Raw genomic sequence first — 25,591 nt, 5'->3', positions numbered from 1 at the left:
GAGGAGATTAGAACACACAGAAAGCGGCCCATCCCTTGCATGCATAGAGGGACAACCATGTGAGGAAATGGCAAGAAGGCAGTCACACCTGCCGAAACCTTGGCCTTGGACTTCTAGCCTCCAAAACTCTGAAAAAACAAATTTCTGTTTGCCATAAAAAAGTACCACCTACCATTCAGTAGGTGGTACTTTTTGGTGGTACATTTTTATGGCAGCTCCAGTAAATGAATATACCTTCCAGTTGGTCTTATATGCCACTGCAAGATTCCCTTCGCTTAAATTTACTTTGATCATGTCAATATCCTCTTGAAAAACTGAAGGTTTAAAGTTCTTATTCTGGTATTCATGACCTTCAAAAATCTGGCCCCAGTCTGCCTTTCCCCACTTAACCCACACTACACAAGTGTGCTTTGTACTTTATGTATTCGTGTCTTTGCTCATTCTGCCTGGAATATTGCAATTTGCATCCTGTGAGATCTTACCCATCCCTCAGTACTCATCATCTCAACTACCCACTCATCCACAAAGCCTTCGGTTATCTTAGCTAGCATTTCTTCCTCTTCTGAGTTCCTACAACATTTTGTCATTATTTAATCACAAGTCTTATTCCTCCTGTTTGAGGGTAAGATCCTAAAAGGTGCAAGTCATATTTTTGTGCCTATATGTAAAGTTCCTAGCACAACAACTTCCAAAGAGAAGGTGATTCATTCATTCATTTATTCATCCATACATTGCTCTTAGCCACATGTCATATTAGTTTGTAGAGGGTACAGCAGAGAACAAAACAGACGTGGTCTGTACCCCGTGGGACTTGCATTCCATTGGAGGTACAGATAAATGAGTGATCAAGTAGTTAGAGGTTGTTATTAGTACCTCAGTAGAGAATAATATCATGACTTATTTCAGATAGTGTGCTTAGGGAGGGCCTACTGAGGAGATGCCATTGAAGCTACGACATGTAAAGAAGAAACCAGCCCCATGAAGCAGGGTAAGCAAGGAATGCGTTTGATGTGCTCCAACTAGTGTGCTTAGAGCGCAGTGAAAAAGAGGGAGCGTGGCTGGATGTGAAGGCAGAGAGGAGGTGAGGACCAGGTCCTGCAGCACCTTGGGAAGGGGTTTTCTTGGGAAGCCTCCAAAGAATTTTAAGTAGGGAGGTGTCATGGCATGTTTTAAAAATCTCTCTGCTATGCAGAGAATGAATTGTAAGAGTGAAAGCGTGCACTCATTAGGAGGCTGTTGTGGCATCCAAGTTAGAAGTAGTGAGTTGTAGAGAGTGTCATACAGAGTGAAGTAAGTCAGAAAGAGAAAAGCAGATATCGTATAATAATGCATATATATGGTATCTAGAAAAATGGTGTAGATGATCTTATATGAAAAGCAGAAATAGAGACACAGACATAGAGAACAAATGTATGGATACCAAGGGGGAAAGGGGTGGGGTGGGAGGAATTGGGAGACTGAGATTGACACATATACATTATTGATACTATGTGTAAAATAGACAACTGATGAGAACATACTGTATAGCACAGGGAACTCTACCTGAGGCACTGTGATAACCTAAATGGGCAGGAAGTCCAAAAGGGAGGGGATATCTGTATGTGTACGGCTGATTCATTCTGTTGTGCAGTGGAGGCTAACACAATATTGTAAAGCAAACATACTCCAATAAAAATTAAAAAGAGAAAAAAAGAAGTGGTGGGTCGTAAACGAGGGTAGCAGTGGAGAAAGAGAGAAGTGGAGGGGCTGTGACATTTTGGAGGTGGGCCTTACAGATGGATAGGATGTGGGGAAACAGAAGAAGAAGAAGGATTAGTCCCAGATTTCTGTTGCCATTGACAATGTTTTTTTCTTTTTTAATTGTAAAGTAGAACCTAATCATTAAAAACAGTCTTATACAACATACACAGACACACACTGTAGAAAAAGAAACGCTCCTCACTTTAAATTCCACTTGTCAAGGACAATATCTTTAATAGCTGAATATATGTTTAATAGTTGAATATATATGTATACATATATATTTTTTAATGCTTGTGTGTGTAGTAAAAAAGAATGTTATTCAAAACAAAAAACAACTACAGCCACTTCTACCTTCCCTGGCATAGCAAAAGTCCATCTTAGGTAAATAGTGTCTTGCTTAGAAAAATTACCTTGGTGGGCCTTTTTGGTGAGTGTCCTGGGGAGAGGGAAAACAAAGGGAGAGGTGAATTACTCTGAATAACAAAGTGACAGGATAGCCTGATCTGTAGATAGCCTGGGAGAGAGGTTCAGAAAATGAAAGATGGGGGGACATACCTGGAAGGGGCATCCAATAGGGGACTCATAAATAAGAGTTGGCAAAATTGTTAGATGGCTATTAACTTTAGGTTTTTCAATTATAGCAACTTCAGCATTTAATTATTCTGTATTTGAAAGGTCACCAGAAACCAAGAGTTTAAAAAAAAAAAAAAAATAGTGTTGAAACTGGAAAAAATAGTTTAATCAATTTCCATTCAAACCAAGCTCCCTTCTTGCACTTTTTTCCCTTTGGGGAGGTTATGGGGTAGATAGAGGTTGTGGGGAACAAGGCAGTTATTGTTTTTGTGAAACTTTTTGGTTTTGACTCTGACCTTTATCTTATAGTAGAAGGTGGAGTGTTCTGTATTAAATGGAAGAAACCTGTGGTGAGGTAGCAGAGAAACCATAATAGGGGAAGCTTAGATATGGCCTAATAGAGACCCCATATTGTCTAAGGAGAATCATTTTTAGTAGCCATGTATAAACTCTAGGCAGGACAATAGGGTGACCTGCAGTTGAATTCCAGAGATCAGTAGTCCAAGGACATTTCATAGGCTTGAGAAATCTATTTGTTTTGCCAGTCTTGATCAATACCAACATCTCTCCTCCTAGCTATATTCATAGCTCCTCTAGCTTCCCACTCAGTTTAGGAAAACACTGGCATATTCAGATGCCTTCAGAAAAGCAAACAAGACCTTCAGGTTTACTCAAGTCCATCCACTGCCACGTTCTTCCAAACATGCTTATTCCCATAAGACCTACATCTTAAGGTGGGAGGAAGGAAGAGATGTGAAAGGTTTTTGATTCAGTATTTCCCAGATTTATCATATGCATAAATGATAAAAGTGAGGTTTTATTTCTTGGTTCTGCCATTGACCTTGGGAAATTTCTAAAGAACCTGGGTGTTTTCTTGTAATAGAGTACCCTGGGGCATTGTCAGGACTAAACTACTTCAAAGCTTTTCCATGTTATTAACTTAATATATTATTTTGCTTTCAACCTTTACTGTTCTAGGTTATAAACTTGCTTGCTGATACAATGTGATTATTTCAGCTAATTTTTTGCTTTTTTTTTCCATGAAGGTTCTTGTTTTGTTTGCAGTTAGACTTATCACTCTCTAGGGTTCTACACAGAAAGCATAGTTGCCTTGGGACAGCAAATGCTTCATGAAAGTAATCTGGCAGCTTGTCAGAAGGGAAAACCAAATAACCAAATGAACAGTTCTGTTTTTCCCTTTCCTTTAAGCTCAATCTAAAGAATCCACAGTAAGGCTTTAGGAGGTGTTACCCCTAATCCCAGCTGGGGAATTCCTTGGTTCTTTCCAACAATTATGGTTTACCAAAAACTGTCCTTACTTTGTGCTGTAATCTAGAGCATCTATAACACTACGCTTGCTCAAGAAGTTGCCTGCTCGTTGGCATGAATGCCTACCACTTTTAGACAAGAATAGAACAATGCCTGGTACAATGTAAAGGAAGACTATTTCCCTAGGGTGTCCGGGAGGATCACTTTGGGGTTGATCTCAAGATGGTGTTACTTTCTGCATTCTGGCCTAGCCTTGGGAAACATTTCCCTGGTTCTTTGGTAAAGAACACTGTGAATTACAATACCAGGCCTTCTTTGGGGATTGACTCTGAGCTGGAGCAGTGAATCAGCAATGACAGGGGTAGGGAAGTAGAAGTCATAATGGCCAGGCTCGCAGCTGCCAAGGGCTGGTTTCTTAGCTCTGGTGGGAGCAAGGGCTCACTGTCAAGTGGTCACACTTGTGTTGAGCAGAGCAACAACTATAATGATAGAGTCTGCAGTGAGAGAGGTCAGCATCCATTCAGTGGAACAGGAGACCCCAGGGTACCAGGGAAAGGGTAAGACTTGAGGGCTTGGAGCCCACGTCAACAAAGTTCAGGGGCTGAGGAGATCAAATGCACTCTAACTGCTATCCGTCGTGGGCAGACGGGGGCCTGGAGTACAATTGGATGATCACAATACTCATAGATCCCTTGGGTCAAACAGTTGACTTGATGAATAGATAGAGATGGCTGTCAGCTTTCTAAACAAGTCCATGATTCTATCGTTGTAGTGAGAGCAGACAATTTGAGAGTTCCCAAGAGAAAATCATGCTTTTGAGCAGAGATGCCATTTTCCCATGAGGGAGGTGTGCTTGAGCAAGCGTGTTCTCTATATGAAAGGCCCTCTGCAGATTAGATCAGATGTGCAGTTGGGGTTTGTGTAGTGGCAGCCCACAGGTGAGAGGCACCTCACTTAGGTTTGTGTCTGAGTGGGCTGAGCGAATGGGGGAAGTTGCAAGGAGCCCCATAGGCTTCAGAACATCATCAGTTCCAGTCCCGTGTGAGTGGTTGGCTGGCTGCCCACCTGCTGCTCTGTCTCTAGCACAGCTCCACATGCAAGCTTTGAAAGTGTTCTCACATGTAGATCCTGTTTATCTAAGAAGTTTGATCAAACACCCCCACGGTGCTTTAATTACGTACTGGAAGGGTATCCTCTCACCCCCGCCCATGACTCAGTACACAGAGCAGAAATGCTGCTCTGTTCTCCAGGCTCTGAATTTCTAAAGTGGAATCACCTCACATAAAAACATCTACCTCTCAGTGGTTGCTCTCCTGGCCAGATGACCTAACTGGCTTGCATTGCTGCAGGGCTGGGGGTTATTGATTAAAGAAAAATCAAAACTAGCATAAATGAATCATTTACTTTTTCATGTTAGATTTCTTCCATTCTGAAGCTCTCCTTCCTCTCCTCTGTCCATTATCTTCCTACTATCTTTCTTTTCAGTTCATCAGAATGGGTTACTCAACAAACTTTGTTTTCAAATATGGGACATATTTTTGCTTTTTAATTGTTTGCTTGAACTGCTACACATTTTCTCAGCAAGAAGACCAAAATTTTTCTTTTGAGGTTCTCCTACTTAAATTGCCTAGGAACTTCAGGGTTAGCTCTGTGCAGAGAGGGACTCAGCCCATTTCCAATGCTAGATATAGAGAGAACTGGGGTCTGGTCAGTTCCTTGCCCACGACTACTCAGGATTGCTGTGGAAGACCAGTCCTGCACATCTCTGCAGTGCTGCTTGTCCAGTGCAGCAGTGATGCCCTTGGTGGTCCAGACACCTCCGTTTTCTGCAGTGGTACTTCATCTATACTTGGTCTCTGTGGATATGGCTCTAGCAGAAAGCTCTTTTGGTTCACATACACAGACATCCTGGGGCACATCCTGACCAACACGGAGAGATTTAGTTGGGTTCCAGATAAACCCAGCTTAGGGTTGGGTTTAGGTTGGTTGAGTAACTTTCTTGCGCTGTATCAGTTTTCTCCTGTCGCCGTAACAAATTATCACAAATTTAGCAGCTTAACACCCACTTACTATCTGATAGTTCTGTGGCACAGAGATCCAGTCACAGCATCCAAGACTGCTTTGAGTCTCTCAGGGCTGAGACAAGGCATCAGCAAGCATCTGGAGGCTCTGGGCCTGAGCTTGCTTCCAGGCTCATTCAGGATTTGGCCAGGTCCAGTTGCATGCAGTTGTTGGCCTGAGGTATCGGTTTCCTTGTTGGCAGTCGGACAGAGTGTGTACTAGTTTCTAGGGGCCACCCGCATTCTCTGACTCACGGTGCCCCTCCTCCATCTTCAAAGCCAGCAACCATGGGTCAAGTCCTTCTCATGTTTCTAATCTCTCTGACCTTCCCTTCTGCCTCATCTGGTCTCTGCTTACCTCTTCTGCCACACCTCTCTGACTCTTCTACCTCCGCTTCTGCTTTTAAGGGCTCCTGGGATTACATTTGGCCTACCCAGATAATCCAGGATAATCTTCCTATTTTAAGGTCATCTGATGAATAAAGTTAATTCCATCTGCAAAATCTCTTCATAGCAGTGCCTAAGTTAGTGTCGAATAGCCAGGGGATGGATCTTGGGGTGGGAGGAGGCACATCTTTAGAATTCTACCTACCATATGGATTTCAGTTACATCTGTGCACCGGATAATTTCTTGGAAAATTTCCTCGCACCCTTTCATCTTGTAGTAAAGGCCAGTAGGTTTGCTGGTATAAAAAACTACTTCCTAAGAGAGAAAAATCTATAAACAAGGCAGGTTCTGAGCACAGTGATTTCCCTGACTAGACTTTGAAGTTGGGGACAGAACTTGACACTCTTTTCTCCCCAGCACCCTACAACCTGTGCCCGGTAGATGGTCCATAAAAGTTTACTGCTGTTTCTGCTGCTGTTGCTATTCTGGCTATGGCTGCTGAAGAACCAAATAGGCTCAAGTCTATGTAAGTTTCAAGCAGATTCTGAGGGCCTGTGATGTTCTATGTGCAGTAGAGTCTTTTAAAATAGCCGATTTCACCTAGCTCATAGAAATGGCCCTTCAGGATGGCTCACAACCTTTTCCCACCCATCATCCTCAACCTACCAGGTAACCGCAGCTTTGTGGAGGAGTGGGATGAATGTGCTTGCATGTTTATTTATTAGTATAAAGCCTGAAAGTGTGATCATTTCTGAAATTAATAACAGAAGATTTAGGTGGATTCTAGCAGAAGACTCTTTTACTCCCCACTCCATATTCTTCTGTGGCCCCTCTGAAAAGGAAGTGCCACCAACCCTTCCATCCTTTCTGGGAAGTACCTGAGAGGGGGTTTCTGTGTTTCTTTCCATCCCTTACATGCTCATCTCCAAGGGAGGAGGAGTGGCTAATCTTATGGGTAAGAGTCTGATGTCCTCTGGACTGGGTCCTCTCTCCTGCACTGACTACAACATGGGTAGGTAAGGACAGTGTGCTCCCTCCACTTCCCCCTTTTGTATAACAGTTGTAGCTGGGTCAGTGCTGGAGTTTGCTTTCTGGAGCAGGCCCAGAGATACCTTCACTCTCCTGGGCTTTCTTGGCCTCTCTGTCCTGCTGTTGATGGGCCTGTGGAGCAGCTGGCAGCTGGGTAAGAATTTATGTCATCTTCTTAACAGACTTGATTGACTCTCCCAAGCTCTGGACTTAGAAAAGCCCCATTTGGGCTTCAGGTCCAAGATGAGTGTTTTGGCAGGGAGCTCAGTACTATGGGAGTTATTGGGCATTCATTAATAAATATTTGCTCCTGATTCGGCTCACCATGAATTTACTCAATGATTACAACCCAGAGAAGAGTTGGGGACAGGGATTAGCCCATTCTGGTCACCAGCATTATGGATATTTCTATAATCTTAGGGTAACACAGAGGACTTCTTAAGCCTGGCACTATATTCAGAATCCACAGAGAAAAAGATGGCTGGGTTTGACTGTCATAACAGACAATTAATACAATTAATATTCAAATCATCCTAAAAACAATACAAAAAAGATGAAAACCTTAAGTAGAAAAATGGGCAAAAAAGCCTTTTGGGATCTGGTCCTGCCTCTCTCTCTGACCTCATCTCCTGCCATCTTGACCTTCTATCCCAATTTTTTCTTCCCCCCTAGAATGTGCTAGGCTGGTCCCTGTTTCTGAGCTTTTGTCCTTGCTATCAAATCTCTCGGTTTTATTTCCTTCCTAGCAATTTTCACCATCTAAATTTTTCTTTTTAAAAATTTGTTTACATGATACGTTAATATGCTAGGGCTGCCAAAGCAGAGTACTAGAGATTGGTGGCTTAAACAACAGAAATTTATTTTCTCACAATTCTGTAGGCTGAAAGTCCAAGATCAAGGTGTCAGTAGGGTTGATTTCTTCTGATGCTTCTCTCCTTGACTTGTAGATAGCCATATTCTCCATGATTCTTTACATGGTCTTCCCTCTGTACATGTCTGCGTCCTAAACTCTTCCTCTTATAGGGACACCAGTCAGATTAGGGCCCACACTAATGACCTAATTAAATCTCTCCCTGTTCTTCTTACATAACTACTCTTTTTTTTTTTTTTTGCGGTACGCGGCCCTCTCGCTGTTGTGGCCTCTCCCGTTGCGGAGCACAGGCTCCGGACGCGCAGGCTCAGCGGCCATGGCTCACAGGCCCAGCCGCTCCGGGGCACGTGGGATCTTCCCGAACCCGGGCACGAGCCTGTGTCCCCTGCATCGGCAGGCGGACTCTCAACCACTGCGCCACCAGGGAAGCCCTACAGTTGCAATCTTTTTGGTTAATTCTATCACTATTGTCTGAAAGCAGCCCTACTTAAGAGTTATTGCGATAACTGTCTAAGGATCTGAGTCTGTGCATTCTTGAGGTATGAGCAGCAGTGGAAGGCAGTCATGAAGCATAGTTTATGATTTGGATTTTCTATTTACGTTATTCAACAGGCAGGCAGTTGTCATTGTATTGATGAAAGCAGTTTTCTCCCTATTGGATGCCAGAACCTCACTCTATTTCAGGAAAACAAGTCTATTAGGGAATTACTTGGTTCAGTTATGGAGACGTTGAATTTTTGGTGTCTATGAAATCTTCAGCAAGAAAAGGCCAGTTAGTTTAATGCATCAACCTAGAGTTTAAGAGGGATATCTGGGCTGGAGACAAAATATTTGATATTGTCTCATCCAATAGGAATGGATGGGATTGCCCAGGAATAGTGGGCTGCATTTAAAAAATTTTTTTTTAATTTTTAGAGCAATGTGCCAGATAGGGAAGGACATGAGACGGAAAGGCTAACTGGGAGAAAGCTGAGAGGGTCTTTAGATTGGTGGATCTGGTTAGGATAAAAAGCAGGTATAAGGAGGGTAACTGAGTGAGAGAAATGGAAGGAAGAGTAAAAGAGACTGGGGTGACTGACTTTAATCTTTTGAATCTGGAGGAATTCTGAGGGACACAGTTGTGGATGTGCCTAGGTAGTGACTGACAATGAGGAGAGGTCCTGTGGAAAGGGTTGTTAGGGAAGGCACAAAGGAGGGGAAGCACAGAGCAGTTCCAATGATGGAGGTATAGAAGAGATTAAATCATGAAGGGGCTTAGGACACAAGAGAGGATACCAAAAATGCGAGGTATGGTGGGCTGCAGTATGGTGAAGATAACTGGTCCCAAGATGCCTTCTGGAGAGACACCTGTGGGGAAGAGGCACTTGTATTCTTTTAGAGTCAGTCACAGCTTGGGATAGGTTACATTTTTGAGGGAATACTTGTTGAGGGTGTGGATTTTTGTGCGTCTCCATTGCATTGGCTCTGGGGTCAGAGTTGTTGGTATACAAACTTACACTAGGACTTCTGGGTAGAGGTCCTTGTTATGAGGGGTCTGTAATCCAGGAGTTGTTCCCAGTGTAAGGAATCCATGCTGATCATTATCTCCCTGAATCCTTTCAAATGTAGCGCCCATCCTATGAGGTTTTCTGCAAGCTCAGACAGAGCTTGGGAGAGAAGCAGAACTCTACCTAACTTATTTCTGAGTGCCCCATGAGGTGAATGGAGAAACAAAGTTGGAGATGGAAAATGGAAGCTGTTTGGGGCATTGTATGTCGAGCTGAAAGATTAAGCAGAGTGAATGAATAGCAGGGACAAGGTCAGAGCCCAGTGCGGGAATGAATGTCACTTCCAAATTCATTAAACCAAGGAGATGAAATGAGAAGATTAGGAGGTCACATGCATTCCAGATAAAAGAGACAATGGTAAGATATAAAGTGGGTCAAAAACAAGGCCTAGTTATTAGGGTAAAAGAAAAAGGAATTTGGTTTTATGATATTAATGGTATTAATAGTATGACTTTTTTTTTTTGCAGAAGTAATATCATTAAAAAATAAGCCTAAATATTGCTGCATTGGAGAATTAACTCTTGGCAGCTTCTTGTTTTTAATTAATTTTTATTGGAGTATCGTTGCTTTACAATGTTGTGTTAGCTTCTGCTGTACAGTTGGCAACTTCTAACCAGCAAGGTGATCTTGAACAATCTCTTAAAGTCTATGGCACTCTGTCTTCGCATCTGTAAAAATTAAGCAGTTGGGTCAGGTGATCTCTGAAGTTTCTAGTAGCTCTGTGATTCTATATTATTTATTCTTCCATTTTTCAGATCCATGACATCCTCCCACAATCCCCACCATCCCTTTTAGGGCCCCAAATCACACTGAAAGGGTCCACTGCTTTCATGCAAGGCCAGCCCTAAAGATTTGTTTTCTTTCTAACATTTAAGATTGAAGTAACTGCAGACATTTGGAGAGGCATAGCTCACATACTGTTGAAATTCAATGAATGACCTAACTTCTCTAGAATGGAACATGACTGCATTGTTTATATTTTATTTTTTGTTACCAGGCAATCAATATGGACTTCACTGAAATATTGTGTGTCAGTTGAGTTTTGGCAGAGAGAAGAAGGTAGTGGCTGCTTTGGGGAATGGAGGAGGCGGAAAAGAAGGTAAAGAGTGAAGATGGAGAAATAAGATGGAGAGGTGGTGATGAGAACCAGGGAAGAGAGAACGTCATAGTGGTGCTGAGAAGGAAGAGACTTTTCTTCTTGTTAAGGGTGGCAGAGGGGAAGAATCCAGCTGATCACTACACAGGGCTTCTGACTCCAGGAATAACAGACCATCTGGTGTCCAACTCCTTCAAAATGGTAAGCTTCATAAACATTCTCATTTATCTGATGTGGACACTGCATACCCAGCAGATGTATTCTGTGAGCATTTCTTGGTGGAAACAGGCCTAATCAAAGTGAGGTATTCCAAAATAGTCTTTGAAAGGACTGTGTACTTTTATTTGAGAAGCTAGATGAGAGGATTTGGATGAAGTATTGATTGAAAGTTATATTTTTTATTTTCCTTTTGAAATATGAGAGTTGGCTTGGGCTATGTAAACATTTTCTTCTCATTTCTATATTACCACACACTTGACAGGTGTCAACAAGCTGTTTTTTTTCATTGCCTGGATCAATATAGAAACAGTATCCTACAGAAAGGGGGAGCAGAGCCAAAAGCAAACTTAAAACATTACTTATAGCCATGAAGTCTCTTAATGGCCATTTTATAATAGGTATTTCTCTATATGACACACGCGTCTCCCCTCCTTCAGTACTTTATAGTAACTCCCGACATGTAAGGAAATTATGGATATGCTTCATTCCCTTCCCTTTATCTCATCCCTTTCCTTCTAACAAGCTGAATTTACATGTGAGGGTTTTCAGAGGGATTCTTGATTCACCCTAATTTGCCATCTCTGAATTACACCTTATTTAAAAAAAGAAAATTCAAATCCCAACTTTACAAATCTTGCAACAAATAGCTATCACTGCTACCTTTATATGCATCATGGAAGCGGATAACATCTCAGAGGTCCCTTTTGACTCAAAATTATTAGATTCTGTGATTCTTTTGTGATTTTTAATTGGAAGTGGGGGTGAAATGACTGAGAAGTGACTATAATATGCAGGGGTAGAGAAATCAGACAAAAGATGTGATGCAGGCATAACAGCCTTAAAAGATGCATCGATGCAGTAAAGAGAACATAGCTTTAGAGTGTGTAGTTTGAGTTGGATCTTTCATAATCTGGCTATCTTCTCTCCAATTTTTCTTATTTTCCTTCTATTCAGCACCATATCTAGTAAATTGTTAATATTCAGTGATGCTTTCTATCATTAAAAACCAGAAGAAAAATTTTTTTCATGTGGAAATGATTAAAGAAACGAAAGAAATTAGGGGCAACTATAAAAGAAATGATTCTCAGCCAAGTTTGGTTACTTGACGTTATCAAAGTAGGCTTCAGAGAGCTTAATTTAACTTCAACCTGTACCCATCCAAGAGTGAGAATTACTTTATTCCAGGCAAACTTAGTACAGTTCTATAAGTATATGATGATCTAAATTTCATACTGTATAAATATTTTTCCTCTTAAGAATTGATACCAGTTACTTCCTGATTGGTGTACCAGGTTAGAAATGGAAAGATCTGAAATTTGAATAAATGAGACAGATAAAGACAATGAAGTATGTAGAACTATTACAAAGAAAGTTTTTAAGAAAATTGCTATTATCTTTAATTCAACTTTTTAGAAACCATTAATTACTGTTCTTAAACTTAAAAAAATCCTTTCTGCCACATTGCTCCCTCTTCTACTCATTTTCTTCCGTTTCTTGTGCCCGTAGTTGAAATTATTCAGTCACAACTTGAGCAGTAGTCTGCTTACATCTGTCTGGACACAAAGGAATTGTGCCCTCATGTGTGGAAACCAGTCCTAGTTCAGTGGGAAGGGAATTCAGTTTGGATCTCAAGATCCCAGAGGAAGTTCCAGATTTTCCTCTTACAGGCTGTGTGACTTTAGGTGAATCATCTAACTTTTTTGAACTTCATTTTATCATTTGTAAAATCAAGGCAATAACATTTACTCCATGAAGTTCTTGTGAGGATTATATAAGCTATTTATGAAAAATACCTTACCCAGTAGATTGCTATTCAGTTTGTAATTAATCAGATTTAGAAACTGAAACAGACGTGTGGTAGCTCATGTACGGTCCTCTAAGGCAGAGCTCACACTTACATATTTTCCTGAAATGCCTCGGATTACATCAGATGGCAAAGTTCTTTTTTGTGTAAATGTTACCTGTGGGTGTAATCACTTGTTAGCATCTGGTTACTTTCTTTGTTACTATTTTCTGATTAATTCTGGGAGGGAAATGGTTTTTGTCCTGGCAACATTTTTCTTTTATTTTGATGCTTTTTGTCAGATACCTGTGACATACCTTTCCCCCTAAGTGCTGACCTTTATGTTAATGTGGCAGTGAGATATTATAGTAAGATTAGAGCTCCACAGGGGGTAAATAAATGTCACTTTTCAAATAGAAACCAGCATAAGTTCTAGAAAAGAAATCCAAGATTCTCAGCTGATCCTGTTATTAGAAACAATAGGCTCTCTAACAGAAGGGGCTTCACATAAGGATCTATAGGTGATGCAGGGTAAAACTTAACTACTGAAAAACCTAACAAGGCAATATTTACCAAGATTATACATTATCTGCAAAAGGTACTAGGAACAACTAAATTTATCACTCCACATCATCCCTCAGGATCTCAGATGTCAGGAAAAAGATCAAGGTCAGAAACTCAGATGGTGCTCATATTAGTCAGGTATAAGCTCTAGCACTAGCTAATAGGTATCAAGAAAACATTGTCCAGGCTGGGACGAGTCAAGCTATTTTCCTTAAAGTCAAACATCTTAAAGATGACTTTGCTAAGTTCACTGTTAGGTTTTTCTACTGTGAGTTTATTTTTATTTAAAAAAACATTTTCTTTTAACATCTTTATTGGAGTATAATTGCTTTACAATGGTGTGTTAGTTTCTGCTTTATAACAAAGTGAATCAGTTATACATATACATATGTTCCCATATCTCTTCCCTCTTGCGTTTCCCTCCCTCCCACCCTCCCCATCCCACCCCTCTAGGTGATCACAAAGCACTGAGCTGATCTCCCTGTGCTATGCGAGCTGATCTCCCTGTGCTATGCAGCTGCTTCCCACTAGCTATCTATTTTACATTTGGTAGTGTATATATGTCCATGCTACTGTCTCACTTTGTCCCAGCTTACCCTTCCCCCTCTCCGTATCCTCAAGTCCATTCTCTAGTAGGTCTGCATCTTTATTCCCATCTTGCCCCTAGGTTCTTCTGATCATTTGTTTCTTCTTTTCTTTTAGATTCCATATATATGTGTTAGCATACGGTATTTATCTTTCTCTTTCTGACTTACTTCACTCTGTATGATAGTCTCTAGGTCCATCCACCTCACTACAAATAACTCAGCTTTGTTCCTTTTTATGGCTGGGTAATGTTCCATTGTATATATGTGCCACATCTTCTTTATCCATTCATCTGTTGATGGACATTTAGGTTGCTTCCATATCCTGGCTATTGTAAATAGAGCTGCAATGAACATTTTGGTACATGACTGTTTTTGAATTATGGTTTTCTCGGGGTATATGCCCAGTAGGGGGACTGCTGGGTCATATGGTAGTTCTACTTTTAGTTTTTAAAGGAACCTCCACACTGTTCTCCATCGTGGCTGTATCAATTTACATTCCCACCAACAGTGCAAGAGGGTTCCCTTTTCTCCACACCCTCTCCAGCATTTACTGTTTGTAGATTTTTTGATGATGGCCATTCTGACTGGTGTGAGATAATAGCTCATTGTAGCTTTGCTTTGCATTTCTCTAATGATTAGTGATGTTGAGCACCCTTTCATGTGTTTGTTGGCAATCTGTATATCTTCTCTGGAGAAGTGTCTATTTAGGTCTTCTGCCCATTTTTGGATTGGGTTGTTTGTTTTTTTGATATTGAGCTGCATGAGTTGCTTGTATGTTTTAGAGATTAATCCTTTGTCAGTTGCTTCATTTGCAAATATTTTCTCCCATTCTGAGGGTTGTCTTTTGGTGTCGTTTATGGTTTCCTTTGCTGTGCAAAAGCTTTGAAGTTTCATTAGATCCCATTTGTTGATTTTTGTTTTTATTTCCATTTCTCTAGGAGGTGGGTCAAAAAGGATCTTGCTGTGATTTATGTTATAGAGTTCTGCCTATGTTTTCCTCTAAGAGATTTATAGTGTTTGGCCACACATTTCAGTCTTTAATCCATTTTGAGTTTATTTTTGTGTATGGTGTTAGGGAGTGTTCTAATTTCATTATTTTACTTGTAGCTGTCCAGTTTTCCCAGCACCACTTATTGAAGAAGGTGTCTTTCCTCCACTGTATATTCTTGCCTCCTTTATCAAAGATAAGGTGACCATATGTGCATGGGTTTATCTCTGGGCTATCTATCCTGTTCCATTGATCTATATTTCTGTTTTTGTGCCAGTACCATATTGTCTTGTTTATTGTAGCTTTGTAGTATACTCTGAAGTCAGGGAGCCTGATTCCTCCAGCTCCATTTTTCTTTCTCAAGATTGCTTTGGCTATTTGGGGTCTTTTGTGTTTCCATACAAATTGTGAAAAATTTTTTTCTAGTTCTGTGAAAAATGCCAGTGGTAGTTTGATAGGGATTGCATTGAATCTGTAGATTGCTTTGGGCGGTAGAGTCATTTTCACAAAGTTGATTCTTCCAATCCAAGAACATGGTATATCTCTCTATTTGTATCATCTTTAATTTCTTTCATCAGTCTCTTATAATTTTCTGCATACAGGTCTTTTGCCTCCTTAGGTAGGTTTATTCCTATTTTGTTCTTTTGGTTGCAGTGGTAAATGGGAGTGTTTTCATAATTTCACTTTCAGATTTTACATCATTAGTGTATAGGAATGCAAGAGATTTCTGTGCATTAATTTTGTATCCTGCTACTTTACCACATTCATTGATTAGCTCTAGTAGTTTTCTGGTAGCATCTTTAGGATTCTCCATGTATAGTATCATGTCATCTGCAAACAGTGACAGCTTTACTTCTTCTTTTCCGATTTGGATTCCTTTTATTTCTTTTTCTTCTCTGATTGCTGTGGCTAAAACTTCCAAAACTATGTTGAATAATAGTGGTGAGACTGTGCAACCTTGTCTTTTTCCTGATCTTAGTGGAAATGGTTTCAGTTTTTCACCATTGAGGATGATGTTGGCTGTGGGTTTGTCATATATGGCCTTTATTATGTTGAGGAAAGTTCCCTCTATGCCTACTTTCTGCAGGGTTTTTATCATAAGTGGGTGTTGAATTTTGTCGAAAGATTTCTCTGCATCTATTGAGATGATCATATGGTTTTTTTCCTTCAATTTGTTAATATGGTGTATCACGTTGATTGACTTGCGTATATTGAAGAATCCTTGCATTCCTGGAATAAACCCCACTTGATCATGGTGTATGATCCTTTTAATGTGCTGTTGGATTCTGTTTGCTAGTATTTTGTTGAGGACTTTTGCATCTATGTTCATCAGTGATATTGGCCTGTAGTTTTCTTTCTTTGTGACATCTTTGTCTGCTTTTGGTATCAGGGTGATGGTGGCCTCGTAGAATGAGTTTGGGAGTGTTCCTCCCTCTGCTATATTTTGGAAGAGTTCGAGAAGGATAGGTGTTAGCTCTTCTCTAAATGTTTGATAGAATTCGCCTGTGAAACCATCTGGTCCTGGGCTTTTGTTTGTTGGAAGGTTTTTAATCACAGTTTCAATTTCAGTGCTTATGATTGGTCTGTTCATATTTTCTATTTCTTCCTGGTTCAGTCTCAGCACGTTGTGCATTTCTAAGAATTTGTCCATTTCTTCCAGGTTGTCTATTTTATTGGCATGTAGTTTCTTGTAGTAATCTCTCATGATCCTTTGTATTTCTGCAGTGTCAGTTGTTACTTCTCCTTTTTCTTTTCTGATTCTATTGATTTTAGTCTTCTCTCTTTTTCTCTTGATAAGTCTGACTAATGGTTTATGAATTTTGTTTATCTTCTCAAAGAACAAGCTTTTAGTTTTATTGATCTTTGCTGTCATTTCCTTCATTTCTTTTTCATTTATTTCTGATCTGATCTTTATGGTTACTTTCCTTCTGCTAACTTTGGGGTTTTTTTGTTCTTCTTTCTCTAATTGCTTTAGGTATAAGGTTAGATTGTTTATTTGAGATGTTTCTTGTTTCTTAAGGTATGCTTGTAGAGCTATAAACTTCCCTCTTAGAACTGCTTTTGCTGCATCCTATAGGTTTTGGGTCATTGTGTTTTCATTGTCATTTGTTTCTAGGTATTTTTTGATTTCCTCTTTGATTTCTTCAATGACCTCTTGGTTATTAAGTAGTGTTTTGTTTAGCCTTCATGTGTTTGTATTTCTTACAAAGTTTTTCCTGTAATTGATATCTAGTCTCATAGCGTTGTGGTCGGAAAAGATACTTGATACGATTTCAATTTTCTTAAATTTACCAAGGCTTGATTTGTGACCCAAGATATGATCTATGCTGGAGAATGTTCCATGAGCACTTGAGAAGAATGTGTATTCTGTTGTTTTTGGATGGAATGTCCTATAAATATCAGTTAAGTCCATCTTGTTTAATGTGTCATTTAAAGCTTGTGTTTCCTCATTTATTTTCATTTTGGATCATCTGTCCATTGGTGAAAGTGTGGTGTTAAGGTCCCCTACTATGATTGTGTTCCTGTTGATTTCCCCTTTTGTGGCTGTTAGTACTTGCCTTATGTATTGAGGTGCTCCTATATTGGGTGCATAAATATTTACAATTGTTATCTCTTCTTCCCGGATTGATCCCTTGATCATTACGTAGTGTCCTTGTGTCTTGTAATAGTCTTTGTTTTAAAGTCTATTTTGTCTGATATGAGAATTGCTACTCCAGCTTTCTTTTGATTTCCATTTGCGTGGAATATCTTTTTCCATCCCCTCACTTTCAGTCTGTATATGTCCCTAAGTCTGAAGTGGGTCTCTTGTAGACAGCATATATACAGGTCTTGTTTTTGTATCCATTCAGCCAGTCTATATCTTTTGGTTGGATCATTTAATCCATTTACATTTAAGGTAATTATTGATATGTATGTTCCTATTACCATTTTCTTAATTGTTTTGGGTTTATTATTGTAGGTCTTTCCCTTTTCTTGTGTTTCCTCCCTAGAGAAGTTCCTTTAGCATTTGTGGTAAAGCTGGTTTGGTGGTGCTGAATTCTCTTAGCTTTTGCCTGTCTGTAAAGCTTTTAATTTCTCTGTCAGATCTGAATGAGATCCTTGCTGGGTAGAGTAATCTTGGTTGTAGGTTTTTCTCTTTCATCACTATAAATATGTCCTGCCACTCCCTTCTGGCTTGCAGAGTTTCTCCTGAAAGATCAGCTCTTAACCTTATGGGGATTCCCTTATGTGTTACTTGTTGTTTTTCCCTTGCTGCTTTTAATATTTGTTCTTTGTATTTACCTTTTTATAGTTTGATTAGTATGTGTCTTGGCATGTTTCTCTTTGGACTTATCATGTATGGGACTCTCTGTGCTTCCTGGAGTTAACTATTTCCTTTCCCATATTAGGGAAGTTTTCAACTATAATCTCTTCAAATATTTTCTCAGTCCCTTTCTTTTTCTCTTCTTCTTCTGGGACCCCTATAATTCGAATGTTTGTGCATTTAATGTTGTCCCAGAGGTCTCTGAGACTGTCCTCAATTCTTTTCATTCTTTTTTCTTTATTCTGCTCTGCAGTAGTTATTTCCATTATTTTATCTTCCAGTTCACTTATCTGTTCTTCTGCCTCAGTTATTCTGCTATTGATTCCTTCTAGAGAATTGTTAATTTCACTTATTGTGGTGTTCATCTCTGTTTGTTTGCTGTTTAGTTCTTCTAGGTCCTTGTTAAACGTTTCTTGTACTTTCTCCATTCTATTTCCAAGTTTTTGGATCATCTTTACTATCATTATTTGGATTTTTTTTTCAGGTAGACTGCCTATTTCCTCTTCATTTGTTAGGTCTGGTGGGTTTTTGCCTTGCTCCTTCATCTGCTGTGTGTTTCTCTGTCTTCTCATTTTGCTTAACTTACTGTGTTTGGGGTCTTCTTTTTACAGGCTGCAGGTTCGTAGTTTCTGTGTTTTTGGTGTCTGCTCCCAGTGGCTAAAGTTGGTTCAGTGTGTTGTGTAGTCTTCCTGGTGGAGGAGACTAGTGCCTGTGTTCTGGTGGATGAAGCTGGATCTTGTCTTTCTGGTGTGCAGGTCCACGTCTGGTGGTGTGTTTTGGGGTGTCTGTGGCCTTATTATGATTTTAGGCAGCCTCTGTGCTAATGGATGGTGTGGTGTTCCTGTCTTGGTAATTGTTTGGCATAGGGTGTCCTGCACTGTAGCTTGCTGGTCACTGAGTGGAGCTGGGTCTTGGGGTTGAGATGTAAATCTCTGGGAGATTTTCACCGTTTGATATTACGTGGAGCTGGGAGGTCTCTTGTGGACCAGTGTCCTGAACTTGGCTCTCCTACCTCAGTGGCACAGCCCTGACGCCTGGCTGGAGCACTAAGAACCTGTCCTCCACATGGCTCAGAATAAAAGGGAGAAAGAAAAGAAAGAAAGAAAGAAAGAAGATAAATAAAATAAAATAAAATAATGAAAATAAAAAATAAGTGTTAAGAAAAAAATATTTTTTTAAGTAAAAAAAAAAAAAAATGGACAGACAGAACCCTAGGATAAATGGTAAAAGCAAAGCTTTACAGACAAAATCACACACAGAAGCGTACACATACACACTCACAAAAAGGGGAAAAATATATAATCGTTGCTCCCAAAGTCCACTCCTCAATTTGGGATGATTCATTGTCTATTCATGTATTCCACAGATGCAGTGTACATCAAGTTGATTGTGGAGATTTAATCCCCTGCTCCTGAGGCTGCTGGGAGAAATTTCCCTTTCTCTTCTTTGTTCACACAGCTCCCGGGGTTCAGCTTTGGATTTGGCCCCGCCTCTGCGTGTAGGTCGCCGAAGGGCGTCTGTTCTTCGCTCAGACAGGACTGGGTTAAAGGAGCAGCTGATTCGGGGGCTCTGGCTCACTCAGGCCGGGGGGAGGGAGGGGCATGGAGTGCGGGGCGAGCCTGTGGTGGCAGAGGCCAGCGGGACGTTGTAGCAGCCTGAGGCGTGCTGTGTGTTCTCCCGGGGAAGTTGTCCCTGGATCACGGGACCCTGGAAGTGGCGGGCTGCACAGGCTCCTGGGAGGGGAGGTGTGGATAGTGATCTGTGCTCGCACACTGGCTTCTTGGTGGCTGCAGCAGCAGCCTTAGCGTCTCATGCCTGTCTCTGGGGTCCGCACTTTTAGCCGCGGCTCGTGCCCATCTCTGGAGCTCCTTTAAGCGGCGCTCTTAATCCCCTCTCCTCACGCACCAGGAAACAAAGAGGCAAGAAAACGTCTCTTGTCTCTTCGTCAGCTCCAGAGTTTTCCCCGGACTGCCTCTTGGCTAGCCGTGGTGCACTACAGCTGTGTTCAGGCTGTGTTCACCCTGCCAACCCCAGTCCTCTCCCTGTGATCCACTGAAGCCTGAGCCTCAGCTCCCAGCCCCGCCCACCCCGGCAGGTGAGCAGACAAGCCTCTCGGGCTGGTGAGTGCCGGTTGGCACTGATCCTCTGTGCGGGAATCTCTCTGCTTTGCCCTCTGCACCCCTATTGCTGAGCTCTTCTCCACGGCTCCGAAGCTTCCCCACCCTTCACCACCTGCAGTCTGCCCGCAAAGGGGCTTCCTAGTGTGTGGAAACCTTTCCTCCTTCACGGCTCCCTCCCACTGGTGCAGGTTCCGTCCCTATCCTTTTGTTTCTGTTTTTTCTTTTTTCTTTTGCCCTACCCAGGTACGTGGGGAGTTTCTTGCCTTTTGGGAGGTCTGAGGTCTTCTGCCAGCGTTTAGTAGGTGTTCTGTAGGAGTTGTTCCACATGTAGATGTATTTCTGATGTATTTGTGGGGAGGAAGGTGATCTCCGCGTCTTACTCTTGCGCCATCTTGAAGCTCCTCCTCTCTACTGTGAGTTTATTTTTAAATGGTATTGCGCTTGGTTTGGCTTTAAGTAGTTCTTAATAATTCTTTGATCTTGATTTTGGCTTACCACCTAAAGATTGAGTCTGAGAATGGGCAGATTTCTGTTCATGAGTCATAAAACAGCATTGAGTATTTCTATCACCATGTAAGACATTTAGGCTTTGAGGGAAGAAGCAGACATGTTCCAGTTCTGGTAAAGCTTTCTTTATACCTATTAGCTCATATTGGAACTTCTTCTTTGACAAATATGAGCACCATCTGGATTCCTGACTTTGGCCTTGCTCCTTATCTCTGAGCTCATTTTCACAGCAAACAAGTGCTACCTAGAGGGGTGTGTGTGTGCATGTGTGCGCGTGCACATGCATGTGTGTATGTGTCTAGGGAAAGGGGTATGACCCTGAGATGCATTACATGTTTTCTCAGCAAGTCCTCAGGGGAGATCAGCCCCAGGTGCTCACAATGATAACCCACTTGTTAACGCGTTCTTTATTGGCTTTTCTCCTTTTCTTGTCTTATTTTCCTCACTTTCCCTGGGATCACTTCTCAAATGAACTACCTGTACCTAAGTGCTTCTGCTTCCACGTAACCCAAACTAAGACAGAACCATTAAAAAAAAAAAGCTCCTTGAGGCATGAAAATCTAATGCAAAATGTGTTCATACTATTTGAAAACAAAAAAAATCCATATTTTTGTAAGAAGAGAAACCATAAATAAGCCAAAAACCAAATTAAAAAACCTAGATAGCTGTCAAGTCACACACACGCAAACACCACATACACATAGAAACACACATATCCCACACTCAGATTGGTCTGAACAAGTGGAAGATAACTTGAGTAAAAACAAAGAACTTACTGAAACACAAAGCCAGAAAATAGAAATTATAAGTAAGATGAGAGATGGTAAATTAGAAGTTATTGTGAACTACAGTCAAGAATAAGAAGAAAAGAAATAAGATGCATTGGAATCTGGGGAGATTAATGCAATAAGAATGAACTAACACAGTTATACTTTGGAATGTACAATGAAATGATGTATGTGCTTTGTAAACTATTAAATATTGACATTCATACTCAAAGCATTATTGTCAACAGGTTGCATAAAAGAATGCTTGTCAATGAAGTGGATGACCATGGAGGAAAAATACTCACCTAGAAGCCCTCTGGGTTTTTTATCCTAGTTTCCCTGAACTTTCTGACATTTGGCAAGTTAATTTCTCTGGATGTGTGTTTCCTTGCCCTAGCCATTGGATCAACATGAACTCAAATTTTATTTTATTTTTAAAAACTTTATTCAATTTAAATTATTTTATTTATTTATTTGGCCATGCCATGCAGCATGTAGGAATTTAGTTCCCTGACCAGGGATCAAACCTGTACCCCCTGCAGTGGAATCATGGAGTCCTAACCACTGGACTGCCAGGGAATTCCCCATGAACTCAAATTTTATAATGGATATGAAAACACTTTGAAAAATAGAAAATTGTATGCAAATGTAAGAGTTTATAATTTTATAAAAAGGTAGGATGTGAGAGTTAACGTTTACTTCTTTTAAATTCATTTAGGCCCCAAGGATGTAAAGTACACCTCAAGAGAACAGAACTTTGCCAAATCCAAGGTTCTCTGGGTGATATTTCCCTTTTAAAGGGTACACATACTTAAATTTCTTTATTCACTTATAATTCATGTACAGTTAAATGTCTGATTTGAAGAACCTAATGTGTGATTTCCTTTTCTTATAGTAAACCCCAAACACAGCATTGTCCCATCTCAAGATGGCTTAGCAAACTAATAGTTTGTACCCCTGGAAATCTGAAAAAGTTCTGTTATCCCAAGTGCTTCAAGGAAGGATGTTCCCTTAGTGAAATCTATTTCTCCTAGATTTTTCTTGGATATTTTTGATTGTGGATTTCTGTAATATGCTCAGAATTGTGAAATGTGTAACTAACTGTGCAACAGAATTATGAAAGTGTTCCTCCCCTTAAGGAACTTATAGCCTAGCTGGGGAGGTAGGGAGAAAAAGTCCATCTATGAAATTAATACAAACAAATACAAGTCGGTACTAATTCAGATACTTATAGAGAAACTTCTTTGGGCATACTTTAGGTGTTTTACAGGAAAAGTAATCCAACCTTGTTTTTGAATACTACATTACAGCAGTTCAGTCCATTCTGGGCATCAGAACTCTTAATATTATTGAGCGGTGTCCTTTGAAATTATTTTACCAAATCATCTGATAGAGTGGGAAGGTTAATGTCACAAGTAATTCCCCTTCTTCATTCTTCTTTCTCCTCCACACCCTGTCAGGGAAAAACCCCTCCTATCCCTAGAACTTGCATGAAGAACCAGTGAAGTAATCCAGCGATACCGCTAAGATTAGTGACCCAACCCCTGCTTAACTAGCACATTTCAAAACCACATATGTCAAGGTCTTCTCTATGTATAGGTCAGTGTGTGGTTTCCTCCACTGTGGCTACTCTGGGGAGAGAAATCAACACTGTTTTCTTGTTTAAAAAGGTGCTCGCTGAAGAAAAGACTAAGTAGAGAGGGTGGGCTGAGAAAACACAGGAGGACCTGAAGGTCATCTTATTCATCTGGAAATTCTCCCGTTGGCCACTGTTCCTCCAGGCTCTTGTTCTGAGTAAGCTGGACCTGTTCTAGCTGAGCAGGTTCCAGGCTGAGGAAGGGTGGTATGGCTTGGTGGCAGGAAGTGAGGAGATGGCCATCAACATATGTGGGCTGGATACCCATTTTCTTGTGTCTCTTATATTAACAGAGCCAAGTATTGCTGCTAAGAGACCCTTGAAGGCTGAGGGAGAAGGGAAAAAGGCATATCTTCATGGAATAGTACAGGAATTCTAGAGGGGAATTAGTGAGATAAAGACATGGTGACTGATTGTGGGGAGAGGTAGGCTGATTGTCAGCCTCTGAGTGGTGGGTCCTGGGAAATACATCAGGACATTCTCATGCCAGAATACTATATCCCTTAGTGAATTTAGGAAAAGGGCTGATTTTAAGTGAAGAGTCTGGTAATTTTTCCATACTTCTTTATGATCAGGAGAGAACTTGGGTTATATTCTATTAGGTAATTTCTCCTACGTTGAGGCAGAATAAGGTAGTGGTTAAAAGTTCAGAATCGAGAGCCAGAAAGTGTGATTTAAAAAATCCATTTCCAGCACTTCCTAGCAGTGTGATCTTTGACAGTTTACTTAACCTCTCTCTGCCTCAGTGTCCTCATCTGTATAAAAGCATTACTCACAGAATAGTGCGAGGATTAAGTGAGTTCATAGACACAAAATGCTTGGCACATCATTAGCACTTGATGACTATTTCCCATGGAAATCACGTGCAAACTACCCCGCAGCCCAGGCTGCACAGCCTAGTGATGGAGCACATGGGATTTACAGTTAGACTGGATCTACAGTCAGCCCAGCTGTGCTCCTTGCCTGCAGTGTGATCTCGGGCAAGTTATTTAATCCCTCTAAGCATCATTTACTCCATCTGTAAGTTGTGATAATAGTGGTATTTACTGCATAGTTTGTTCTGAGGAATGAATGAGATGATTTACATACATTTCCTGATGCAAGGGGGGTCTGGCACACAGTAAATGCTAATTCTTTCATACATGTACACACATCACATCACACACACACACACACACAAACACACACACACACACACACATACACACATGTCCTTGCATCTTACATGATTGTCTCTTCCCTCCTTAAAAAGAAAACCTGAAAAGCCTTCATCTTTCCTAGGGAAGTGCAGAATAATGACCCTGAACCAATTACTTATGTACTTGGGAAAAATAATCCTTTTCAATCCTCCCTTACATTTTCCCTTTCTATCCCCCATGTCAGGAGCAGAAGACCAGGGAAACTGGTTGCCAGACAGGAAGGGAAGGAAAAGATGACCAAAGCTGACTTAGCACATGTCCACTCTTCTCATGGGTAACTGCCTGCCAGGACTGCCTACATAATTTGTAGGGCTCAGTGCAAAATGAAAATTCACGACCCCTTGTTCAAAAGTCATTAAGAGTTTCAAGACAGCAACATCAGAGCATTAAACCAAGCACATGGCTCTCTCTGCAACTTCACAGTAAAGCTGTAAAGCTGGCCATGCTGCCAGCCCTAGGGCAGTGGGAGCGAGGAAGTGTTGAAGCCTCTTCTGTTGTTGGTTTGATGCCAACTTGTCTGTTCTTTCCATCTCTGAGCCTAACTGAGCCATGTGGGTTTACTTCCAGGGCTCCCTGGGAGCCTAGAGACTGGGAATGTGAAGTGTCAGACAGCCCCACCTCTGAAGGGAGGTGAAGAGAAATTGGGTTAGAACTGTCTAACCCAGTCAATCAATTTGATCAGTTTGTAGGAAATCCTCATAATTGTAGGAGGGAAGGTCACCCACAGGGGAGAAAATGTTTAGTAATACTAGTCATTAGAGAATATTTGTGGGTATGGGTGTGGTCTGTAATGCTGCAAAATGTTCACTTTCATGGTCTCAGTTAATTTCTTCTGCTTAACAAACTTTTAAGCTCTTAAGAGGATTTATCTACCTCTTTTATTCACTTACCGGAGAAGCGAAAGCTTGACCTTCCTTCTTCCCTTGTTAGATACTGCTCATATTAGCTTGAGGGCATTAGGAGGAAGATGAGGAGTGTGCGAGCAATAAAGATATTTCAGTCTTCAGGAGCCAACAATGCATGTTATCCATTATATCCATTGTATCCATACCCTTTTATCGATTTTATATCTTGCAGGGAAATTTGATGATGAACTTTAATTCTTTGAGAGACTACCACATGGCTCAGATGGCCTATATATTCTTGCTCTGTGGCCAGATGTGGGAGGCTGGGCCCTGGGGATGCAGCAGCAGAGACCCTGGGAATGGATGGGGGGTGGTAAATGGGGCAGAGAAGTGGTTTCAAGGAAAGCTGCTAGAGTTAGAAGACGGAGAAAGGTGGTGGGAAAGGGTGAAGGGGGGAGGAGAGGTTTGGGGAGAAGGGGGGATTGAAACGGGGGGC

General features: G+C 41.0%; 1 long non-coding RNA gene across 1 annotated transcript in view; it reads left to right on the top strand.

Annotated features, from left to right (window-relative positions):
* LOC114900035 overlaps positions 1–25,591 on the top strand; it is a 290,176-nt gene that overhangs the window by 41,166 nt on the left and 223,419 nt on the right. Inside the window, exon 3 of the long non-coding RNA XR_003794677.1 lies at positions 10,478–10,777. This is a non-coding gene — a long non-coding RNA (uncharacterized LOC114900035). The remainder of the gene's footprint in view (positions 1–10,477; positions 10,778–25,591) is intronic.

This window comes from Monodon monoceros, unplaced genomic scaffold (genome assembly GCF_005190385.1).
Source record: "Monodon monoceros isolate NGI ecotype Baffin Bay Population unplaced genomic scaffold, NGI_Narwhal_1 Super_Scaffold_18, whole genome shotgun sequence".
Taxonomy (NCBI): Eukaryota; Metazoa; Chordata; class Mammalia; order Artiodactyla; family Monodontidae; genus Monodon; species Monodon monoceros.
Note: the sequence above shows the minus strand (reverse complement) of the source record. Positions and strands in the feature narration are given on the sequence as shown.